This window comes from Columba livia, chromosome 3 (genome assembly GCF_036013475.1).
Source record: "Columba livia isolate bColLiv1 breed racing homer chromosome 3, bColLiv1.pat.W.v2, whole genome shotgun sequence".
In the NCBI taxonomy this organism is placed as follows: Eukaryota; Metazoa; Chordata; class Aves; order Columbiformes; family Columbidae; genus Columba; species Columba livia.
Window position 1 is genome coordinate 45,948,223 of NC_088604.1, and position 11,453 is coordinate 45,959,675.

The window sequence follows — 11,453 nt, forward strand, 5'->3', positions numbered from 1 at the left end:
TAGTAGGCTTTATCATCCAAAAATACTTAGCTCAACCCTATGAGCCGTTAGTAAGTCCTGGGAAAATTCCAGTGGTATTGCTACTGCCTGTGACTTTATTGACTGCCATAGAGAATTAGGCATCTCCAGGTGGTAATTAATTCTGTCTAGTTTAGAAATTGGTATTATACAGGGATGAAACACCTTCTAAGGTGTCTATAAGATGACTGTAGTAACACTGGGTCTCAAACTGAAAACCTTTAAGTGAATAAAAATAGCTGGAAATAGTAAAATTAGACAAAATTAGTTACACCATGATACTTATCATCAATTATACTTCTAACTTTTGCTAACTTCCTTGGTCTCAAGGAAAAAAATGTCATCCCAAGGAAAGACTAAGATTCCCAGCTCACCACTTAGAGGTTTAAAGTCATTTGCTCATTGAACACAGTCAGCAGAGTTCTCTTCAGTGCTGAGATAAGCAGTCACTAATATATCTATCAATTGCACTCAGATATCTAAAGATGTCATGTTCAACTGCATAAGAGCAGTTGGTCAAATCGGTCTTCCGCACTGAATGGAATCAAATCAATTATTAGTCCTGCGAGAGAAACACTGTCCCTGGTTTTTACAGGAAGTTCATTGCTGTGAGCATTCTCAGGGGAGAGTAGGGATAGACTATGTTTCTTTTCAAAAAGACAATACCATCAAAATAATTAAAACTGTGGAGTTCATGGCATTCATTTTGCTATGAGTAAAGCCTTCTTCAGAGATAAAAATTATATTATTTTCAGGATTTGAAGGAATGCAGATTGCTGTCAGAAAGGCAATGCAGTACTAAGCAAAAATAAGACCCCTCAGCTCTTTCACTCTGTTTTTCATCTGTACCTTCTTCACACAGGTGTACGCAGATGAGGTTCTTAGGGACATGGTTTAGAGGTGGACTTGACAGTGCCAGGTTAATGGTTGGACTTGGTGATCATAAAGGTCTTTTCCAACCAAAATGATTCTATGATTCTAAAATTAGAACTTTAAGCTTGTTAGCCTACAGCATAGAAGAGAGAGAGAAATTGATATTGATATTTCTGTTTTTAAATCCCCAGAGAAATTTGCAGCATGAAATCTTCAGTGAACTTTGGATCTCATCATTTGTTGCATCTTATCTATCGTTAGATTGCTAGGTCTTCACAAAGAGTCCTCTCTGGACAGTGCTGAGCCCTAGCATGCAGTCCTAAACTGGACCTGTTGGGCATCACTGAATTCCAAAATACAGGAATTAATGGAATGTGTGGGAAAGTACATTTCAGCTATATTCTGTTGTTTCCTTTTATAAAAAAAAAAAAAAGATTCTACTTAAGTTCAGTTTCACTTTAGCAGGCCCCATTCAGTTACTGCCTCACCATGATACAGAACTACTCGGAAAAAAAAAATCAAATATCTTCAGAAAGGAAAAATGTCATTAAATATTTACAAATAGGTAAAAAAGTTTTGAGGGTTTTTTGTTGTTTGTTTGTTTGGATATTTTGTCTGACATTCGTACTGAAGGAGCAGATAGCATGGTAGCTCATGGTTCATCAAGGAATGAAATAAAAATCTAACAGAGTATGATATTTTTATGGGGCACTCCACATTGGCAGGCATGATCCAATGTGCTTCCTCTGCAATTCCATTAGCCATGCTTCCCTTCCCTAGCAGTGCAATTTGAGTCTTCCCTGGAAGCTGCTGTACCAGCAGAGATTTTCTTCTCCACTGCATTGCAGGGTTAGGAGTCAGCACATCTTCGGAGTGTGGCTTGGAGCCACTTTTCCCAAAGGCCACATGCTCCTTGTGGGCTGAGCTGGCTTCTTCTGGACATGCCAGCAGGCTGGGGTTGGAAACTGCATCTTCTGTGCAGGAACTTGCCTGTGTTGAAGATGAGGACCTTTTCAGAATTATAGTAGAGATCAACTTAATTCACAGATACCTGCTTCAGCTACCTTAATCTGTCCTGTGTTACCATCAGAGAATGTAAGACACAGCAAACAAGCCCATGCTGCTTTCCCTCTGCTCTCCATTGGACTGCTCTTATTGCTGGATAGATTCTCGTAGAGACTGAGGAAATCAGATCAAGCCACTCCAGATGGAAAACTGTGCATCATACCAGTGAAAACAATGATGAAGGATCTATGTGTATCTCTGTGAATTCCAGTACTAACACAGCTGCGTGTCTGTCCTATACAGTAATTCTTACAGCTGTATTTTAGTACATCTGACCATGTAAAATTCTGCAGTGAGACTTACAGTAACCTTTTCAGGATATATTCGCTGTGTTATCATTAGACAGATAGGCTTTTACATATATACATGAATCCTTGTTTTTCCATATGCTTTTTGGATACCAAAATCTATCTTTAGCCTTATTATCAATAGTATTGAGGGCAAGAAAATGTACCATTAAGCTGTTTCACTTTTTTCTGTTATCTGGACTGGAAATCAATTGTTTCATTTACATATTCATCTTAAATACAATCAATGCAACCTTACTTTGTTGTCAATAGGATTTATAAGGCCATAATAATAATATGGATTATGTTCACATTTGTTTCTACAACTAAATTAAATTTGAACTTGGTTGTGTTCAGATTTGAGTTCTGAGCCTCATTATTTGTGCTATAGGTACCAAAGTAATACTAATAGAAGCTATAGTAGTAGTAGTAGCAGTAGTAGTAGTAATAATAATAATAATGGCCTATTATTTGTGTCCTGTCTTTTTTTTTTTTTTGAGGAATATTATCCTATGTAAAAAGATGTTGGTTTTATAATCACTTAATGGGATTTCTTAAAACTATTTTAGTATCTTCCTTTAATGGACAAACTTGGTTCCCTAAATAATGCTGAAAATCGTGTTCTAGAAAAGTACAAATTGTGTGTACATTGACTGGGTTTCTTTTGGTTTTACTATGAAGAGGTTCCATCAGGGGAGGAAATTCACTCAGAGAAGGTTCTGAGATCACTGCAGTTGCTTTGGTTCTGCCAACTGAAAGGTAAGTAGCTGTGGGTCAGGACGTCAGAGAAACTCCCCATCTCTTTTTCTGGTTTAATTTTATTTGCATTGTTGAACTATTGAATTATTTCCTTCTGTTTCTTTCCTGCTTTGTTATACGAACTGTACTAACTCCTGGTTTCTCTTTCTGATACTTATGGCAGTGCTGCAAAAGATGTACAGGTCTTTTTTTAATTTGCTTTCATTCTAATTAGAATCTAACATAAGGTTAAAAACGTTATTGCCTGGTTTTATGACCCACATGATTTACACTGACTCTCAACAACATTTCTAAACTAAAGGACCATCAATTACAGTTTGTGCAACATCCATTTCTACTCTCTGTGGAGCAGTTAGTGCTACTTGACGCCTATCCACATTTCCTTAAAGCTGAGTTGCTGAAATTTCTCCGTAAGAAAGCATCCAGGCTCCAAGACATATTTTTTAACTCTCTCTTTGTCTAATACGTCCATGCTTCTGGTCTGAAGCAACTCTGTCAGTTCTGGCTTTGCTATATTTCTGTTACATTAATTTTTCAAAAGGAAGTTTTACTGTGCCTCAAAATAAATCCACAGTGCTCAAGGATTAGAGTGAAGATACTTTGAACTATTTTCATAGTGTCATAGCCCTTAACTTTGCAAAATCTTTACTGATGCTTGAAAAGCTTACAGCTATGCCCTATATTTAAAAAACAGTGTCACTCTTCTTTTAGTAAACCTCATCTTTTGCATAAAGCATTTTTGAGCAGAAAATATCAAAGGGTAAGATGTAGACACAAGCCTTTGTTCTGCTAATCATTATGCTTCTCTCAGTATTAGTCAAGGTGGAATCAATGAAGAGCCAACTATTTAAACATCTGCATGGGCAATAAGAAGTCGATAATTGTTCTGTCCTTGCCTGTCTATCTTTAGTGATGCCATTCTTGTAAGATTCTTACTGGCTGTCATGTTTTCCCTACCACTTCTTTGGTTAGTTGTGCTTTCAACTTTATTCTGTGCAGCTGCAGTTCTCTACAGATGTGAGGGGGTTCTCGTCCAGATAATTATGGCAATTTCTTTATATTCTCTCATGTTTCCAGAACACACATATTTACAGTTCTGCAATAGTAATCATAACTTAAGGTCCTGTAATACATTATACTCAAGCAGAAGTCACAACAAGGAAACTGGCAAGGTGAACAATGCTGAAATACTCCATCACATCCTGAACAACAACATAAACTTCTTAAATGAGCAGTGGAACTGATTATTTTGTTGTGTTCGCTGCAAATTTAGAGTTTACAGTGTACTGAGATTTTTATTATCTATCTCTGTTTCAGGCCCTCATTAACTCTGTAAAAATTGTATTCAGACTGACACTATTTGCTGTCATTCTATAATAGCTTCTATTTTGAAGGACAAGAAAAATCTATTAATTTGTTCCTGGTCAACTAATTTCCTTCTTGAAAGTGTATTACAACTGGGTTAATATTAGTTTTGAGGAGACAAGGGAGCATTCTGTCACTCAGAAAAGTTCAAAGGAAGGCAATTTCCTTTCTTTCTCAAGCAAATAAGTAAATAAATGAATTATATACATGAAAGAAAATACTGGGTTGATCTATCCTTACCTAACACAATAATAACTGAAGATAATTGATCTGTTGTTTCTCTGCTACTTGCTGCTGATGCTGTACAGGTGGACTCCCCTTGCTATCCCAAGCCTCCTGTAAGGTATTGCTGCAGAAGCTGTTGATGCCTGTGAACGAGGTAAGAAAGTACTAATAGAAGATCAGAAAGTTTCAGATAAACATCCAGATTAACTTTCCAGCTTTGTATCAACACATGGCAAGTTACAAATTGCTGTCTAAGAAACTTCTGCCTTTGAATTCAGAAGAATATGAAGATGTAGCCTTATAATGTTACGCCATCCCTAAGATTAAGAAAATAATGCAGCAATTGCTCTACTGTTTGGATTGGCAATAATAGTATTTCATGCTCTGAAATGAATCCTATTTTACAGGCATGGGAGGTGTGTCTTTTACACTTGCACCACAATAAAATACATGATGAAATCTTGGGGAGCACAGCAGTGCTCCCAGTAACTGTCTTGACTAAATATATGCAAAAGTCAGGCCTCACTACACACATTCTGCTGCTCCAGCTGGATGCTGGTAGCTTTTAACTCACAAAAGACATAACATCATTAGATTTTCAAACTGAAGTATACTCCCTTGTCACTCTAGCCAATGCCTTTGAGTTTGCTTAGTGTTCTAGGGGAGGATTACTAACAGTTTTAAATATATTTAAGTTGATAAATATCAGCATGTAAAGAGAGACATGTGAAAGCGGGCTGTGACTGCAGTGTTAAGAATGGTTTTGTACATTAGCAATTCAAAACCATAAAGCTGTGAAAAAAAACATAAAAAAAAGGAAGTGAATTGTGATACCAGCATTACTTCTTTTCTTAACTCCCTGTTGGGGTTCCTGAATAATTTTCAGAATCGTGTAGCAAATACACAATCAGTATCGTACAGAAGATGTACAACAGCTATTTAAGCCAAGGGAGAAATTCAGTCTTTTCTAAGAAACTGGAGAAGACAGCATACAAAAAGCAACCACAAGATGTCAGCCTTAATGAATTACAGTAGATCATTCCGATTGGCTTCTTCCTGATAAGTAACTAGATAAGGAAAAACTATTTATCATGTTGAAAATATGTGGAGAAAGTAATCTAAGAATAATATTTCTAGTCATAAACATATTCAGAAAAAGAAAAGAAAAAATAAAAACAAACAAACAAAACAAACAAAAACAAAAACAAAAACAAAAAACTACAACAACAAAAAACAACAACAACAAAAAACCCACAATGTATTATCAGCTCCAAATATAGTCCCTATGCACATTTGTTTCCACTAGGAAAAAAGCTGAAGATTTAACCTGTCTGCTTGAGACTCACAGGAAGGATGTAGCAGGGATTTGCCACTCCTTACTTGCCCATTTTTACACTCTTTCTCTAACCATTTGCTGTCAGAGCTGAGGTACCAGACTAAATGGACTTTCAGCTTCTTCTTGTACAGCTGTTTTTATTTTCCTAATATCCTTGACCATGTTCTCATGCTACACTTCTGAATGCTTGTAAGATAACGAGAAAGTCTGATTTTCATTTCCAGTCCAGGTTCGGAGACATCCAAGTGACAGATATTGATTGTTCTTCCTGGAATACTTTGCAATCCATTTCCCCATAGTTCACCATTCAAAAGCTTACAAAGGAGTTGTCCTCTCAGTTGGTTTGTTTTGTTGTTTAGGGTTTTTGGTTGGGTTTGGTTTGGTTTTGAGGGATGATTTATTTGCCTCTAACTACTCCCACTAGCAATGATCTCATGTTCTATACCGGTTGCTCACACTAGCCAGGTTTACCATTAGCTTGCCATCAGTCACAGCCTCCTGTTGTTTCTGCTGGTTGTTCATGCTGCACTGCTTTGCTCTGCTCTGTTCTGCAGCAAAGCTGCTGACTGCTTCTGTGCTCAACCCTTTCTGCAGTCTATACAGTCTTCCAGTTGTGCTTAAAAAGTTGAAGTAATACGCAGGACCTGCACAGAGACCTTGCTACAACGGGCAAATTTCCCAGCAGGGTCTTACCCACGCTTTTAAAAAACATGCTGGGTGCTTTGACCCAGATTTGCTTTTGCTGCCATCCTTTTGAGATGCAATGACAAGCTCTAGCATTTGCTCCCTCGGCAATCACTGAGAGGTTTCCCAGAACAAAATTATAACCCTTACACAGCAACTTGTAGCTGAAATACCCCGAGACACAACAACACTTATCAGGAAATCAATCCCTGAACCTTTAGTTCCTTCTCTGGCCCTCAGCTCGATATTGTCAGGCAGGCTCTTGGCTCCCACCTTACAGGGTTCTCACATGGGCTGTCATTCTCTAGACTTATAAACCACCAAACTAGTGGCTACAAGTGAGGTTGACCTACTCTTGTCTTTCAGGTATTAAGTGAAAGCACTTTTACTAAAGTTACTTTGGCCTTAAAATTTAATTCACCTGCTGTGTCTTCAGGTTTCATAACACTCTGTTTGATGGTTGCCAGTCTCCCTTGGGACATTTGCTTCTGCTTCATAAAGAGAGCAGGCATCCTAATATGCAGATAAAAGATGCTATGGGGTCAGTTCTGGGGTTTTGAGTGGTGAAAAGCTGACAGAGCAGAGACATGACCTTGCAATTGCCTAATACTACCACCAAAACAGGGACAGCCAAAATGCACTCACACAGGGAAAGGAGGGAGATGCACTGGTGTCAAGCCTCCAGAAGTCTGAATCTGCATCCCATAGCTGAAAGTCACCTGCCATCTGGGACAAGCGTGTCTGCAAATGTAATTTCATTATTTCTTATTCTAGTATTTCTTCTGTTGTTGATATTTGTGTGTCTGGTTGAAAGATGACTCATGTTATTCTGAGATCTGTTCTGTGCTTTGTAAAATGAAAGTGTCATGGTAGGACATTTCAAAATTTAGGAGGGAAAATGTTTGGGGCTGTTAAAGCTTCTTCCTGATACATAATTTACTATGACAGTATCCTTGGAGTAATCCTTTGCAAATATTAAAGGTAAAAGGGTAAAAGATGAAAAGGTGTTGTTTCTCTCAAATTCCATCTTGTACTTTGTCTGGAATCTGTCTGGGATTTGGTACAAAATATTTTCCTTCCTGTGTACTTTCTTCTCTGAAATGGAACTAGATGTATTGACCACTACTGCAGTCACAAGGGATATAGAATCATAGACTCAGGAGTTAACATATATTGATTTAGTACTCATCAATTATTTTGTAATGAGTACTGGAGAACTGGAGAACTACAAAATGTCAGTAAGACAATGAAATACCAGAACTTATCTAAAAATATATCTGACATAGATAATTTCTACAGAAAGTCCAATGCTTCCAACATAAAAAGATCAAATTTTCAGACCAGTTAATTGTATTTATATTCTTTTCAACATTTCTAAACACAGTCTATTATAATTTGCCATTTAAAGAGTAATAAAAGTTGACTAGTGTAGTTCCCCAGCTCTTATACTAGAAGCTCCTAGAGCACTTGGTTTTCATGGGTAACTTTACATTAGTCAGTACAACTTGAGCTCAAATTTCATTGAAAACAGCTAGTAGAGTTACTCTATTCCATTAAAGAGAGTTTTCTTTCCTTGCCTGATGCTTACTCAGCTTCTTAAATGTTATTTGCTTGTTCACCTGTTCTCAGTATGTGATTTTTCTAGTTTTAACATATAGATCAATGTTTCCTTCAACATCAGTTTTAACCACTGACAGTGATGATGACAGACGATGTATACCTTCCCACCATGGCAAGACACTAATTCACAATCCATTTCCTGCCCTGCATTCCTAAACTTACCAGTCACATTCCTTATCTTCCTATTCTGCCACTTTATTTTGATCTTAAAAACTTGCCCACCCACAACTACTACCCTTATCCTTCTCTGCATCAGCTTTCAGTGTCACTTCAGGCCTTCAGAACGTGCACTTAGAGGCAGAAAACAAACCAAGCCAGCCCAATGAGACATGCACAGTTACCCATTTTCTGTTGCAGTCTTGTTTTCCTCCTTACACTAGACTGTTTCCCAGAGGGCAGGATAAGGTTTTGTAGTGTGTCTAAAGGGCTAGCCAGATGAATGGGGATGATGTGTTCTTTTTAACAGCAGAGCCATGGAAGGATAGGATTCTTGGTGTTATCCTAGTTTCAGCTTCCAAAAAGCATAAAATGTTGTTTTCCAGACTTCTGTTTTTGTGTTCTCCTGTACTACATGAAACCCATATTTGGATTTTTACATCTTCAGACCTCTGGACATTGTCATCCACTTCTTTCTCCCTGAATCTGGACACATTACAAGGCTCCTGTGGCTTGCTTCCTCCTTGAAGCTCTGGATCATACAACAAGGGACCTGCTGAGGAGCAGACATGTAGCTGGGGAGTTTGTTTTTGAGCACATGCCGCTGGTTGCTCCTGAGCCTTGTGACCTCCCTTGTCTTCCTTGCCATATGCAGCTGGTTGATGGCTCTTTGAGCTGCACCTGGCCTGTGGGACTCTGGAGCCAGAAAACAGATGCAGGTTAGCTTGGGGGTACGTCCTGGAGGTAGCTGATTGTTTGGTGCCATGGCTTGGGAACATAGAACAGGGGGAGGCTGAGCGAGCGCCAATTTTAAAGGATGATTTGACATATCTAGGTTTCAGAAGAAAGGTCATTCATTCTCTGTTAGTATCTAAACATCTGACAAACCCTGACAACTAGAGCACAAGTAATATTGCTAATAAATGGTAATTTCACTATTTCTTATTCTAGTATTTTTTCTTTCTTATAATATCTATTGTTATTCAGAAAGGTTTGTTGTTGGGTTGTGTCTGTGCCAAAGGAATCAACTTCATGAGTGAAAACAACTTTGTAATTGAAGAGTTAATAATCTAAAACATACATATGGTTGGGAAAAATAGCTGTATAGAATATCCAGTCTTGTCACACTTATTTATGTCATCATCTCTTTAACTTCCTCAGAGCAAGGAGGGGGTGTGGATCCTGGGAAAAGAGGAAGGGGTGTGCAAGACAAGAAGCAGAATGTTTTACATCACTCTGAGCTATTATTTTAGGCTGTTACTCATTTCCTTCTTTGGGCTCTTTGGGGCCACCTAAGAGAAATCAGTGAGATGAATAGTCTGCTTTGTACACTTTGGAAAATCCCTCCCTATTTATAGATCAGTTCTTCTAAAGACAATGTATATATAAAAAAGATCAACCCACGGAAAATGAAGCTATGAAAAAAGGAACTACGGTAAAGTGCTAGAAGATGCAGCCATAGCCAAGCAGTGGCACAGAGCCACAGACCAGTTGGCAAAGTTTTCTTATACGTTGGTTATTTGTAACTTGAGTTACAGAAGCGAGGAAAAGTGACACTCTCCAGCGAGCTGCTGACTGTAATATGTATGGTATGCTAGAGAGGGCACCTGACAGCAAAGAGCAAGGGCACGGTTTGCCCACTATGTTAGTGGCCATGTGGGACAAGAAGACAGGAATGCACAGGAAACAGCAGCAGCAGAAGGCTACAGGGAGATAAGTACTACAGAGGAGTTTAATTTCTTTCCTGCTGCTGTCTTCCAGGGACTGGAATGAGTTTCCCATGAACAAAACTCTTCTAGCAGAGCGCCGTGCTCAGGCCACTTGTCCTGGCTGCATTGCAGGGCTGCATGGAGCACCAGGATTGTGTGCTGCAGAGCCCAGAGGGACAGAGCAGAAACCTTGAGTTTTGAAACCTTCATGTGCAAATGCAAGGAGGTTCAGAGCACAAGGTCAAGAGCCTTCTGAGCTGTCACATAAAAATTGCTAAGGCAGCCTAGCACCCCCAGACTGTGCTTGGCTTCTACTTCCTTTGGCAATTTCACAGCTGACACAAATTAATTTAGGCTGTGCTAGAAGAAGACATGCCAGATCTCACATTAACAATATACTGTATTACCTACACATAAAAATATAGACTATGACAGACCTGTGACAGACCACTGGGGTGTTTTCAGTTCTTGCAATGACCTAGTTTCTGACTGTTCATAAAAGAAGACAATCACTATTTTAATTTGAAATTTGATTTTCATACCATACCTAAATAATTAATCAAGTGACAAAAATCTAAACATGTTTATCTACAAAGCTACATGCAGCCATAAGTACACAAAAGAAAGATGTTATTTTTTGTCTCTGTCCTTAAAAAAAAAACTCAATAAAACTGGAACAGGTTGAATAATATTTTTTGTCAGTTTTCTATATATAGCAAGGACATTGAATAATGAGCAGAATATTCTTCCTTGTGAGTAAGGGAATCAGAATCCAGCCATAATAATATCTCTCTATTTACATACAAATTATGCTCTTACGTAAATATTTAAATAGATTATTAGGGAGATATCTATTCCCATGCAAGGCCAGATTTGCACATGGCTCTATATGTTAAAAATTCTTTAATGTGTTTTTTAGCAAAATCTGACTTCTGAATATGCTAAATCTGCATAACTTGTGTGCTCCAATGTCTGTATCTAGTCCTGATTATTCCTAATCTTGAAGCAGAGGAAATCCTCTCCTCCCTTCTGCAATCACCTGATCTTGATTCCTGGATTGCCTTATAAACACTTAACTGCTTATTAACATGAATCATCTCCTTCTTTAAATATATATTCTATATAAGTAGAGTGTATCTTTCATTTTCTCAATCCTAAACATTGCTGTCTTATGCTATTATGTCTCCTAGGTTTTCCAGGTGTACTGTAGAAGAAAACAGCTGGACTCATCTAATTTCTCAACATTTTTCTGCTGCTCCAAATACAGAGCAAATACAACGTCCCAGATTTGGGAGGACCTGCACCCACTCAGCATACACACTGCTGTGCCAATCTTCCCCACCTCTGGCTTCTCTC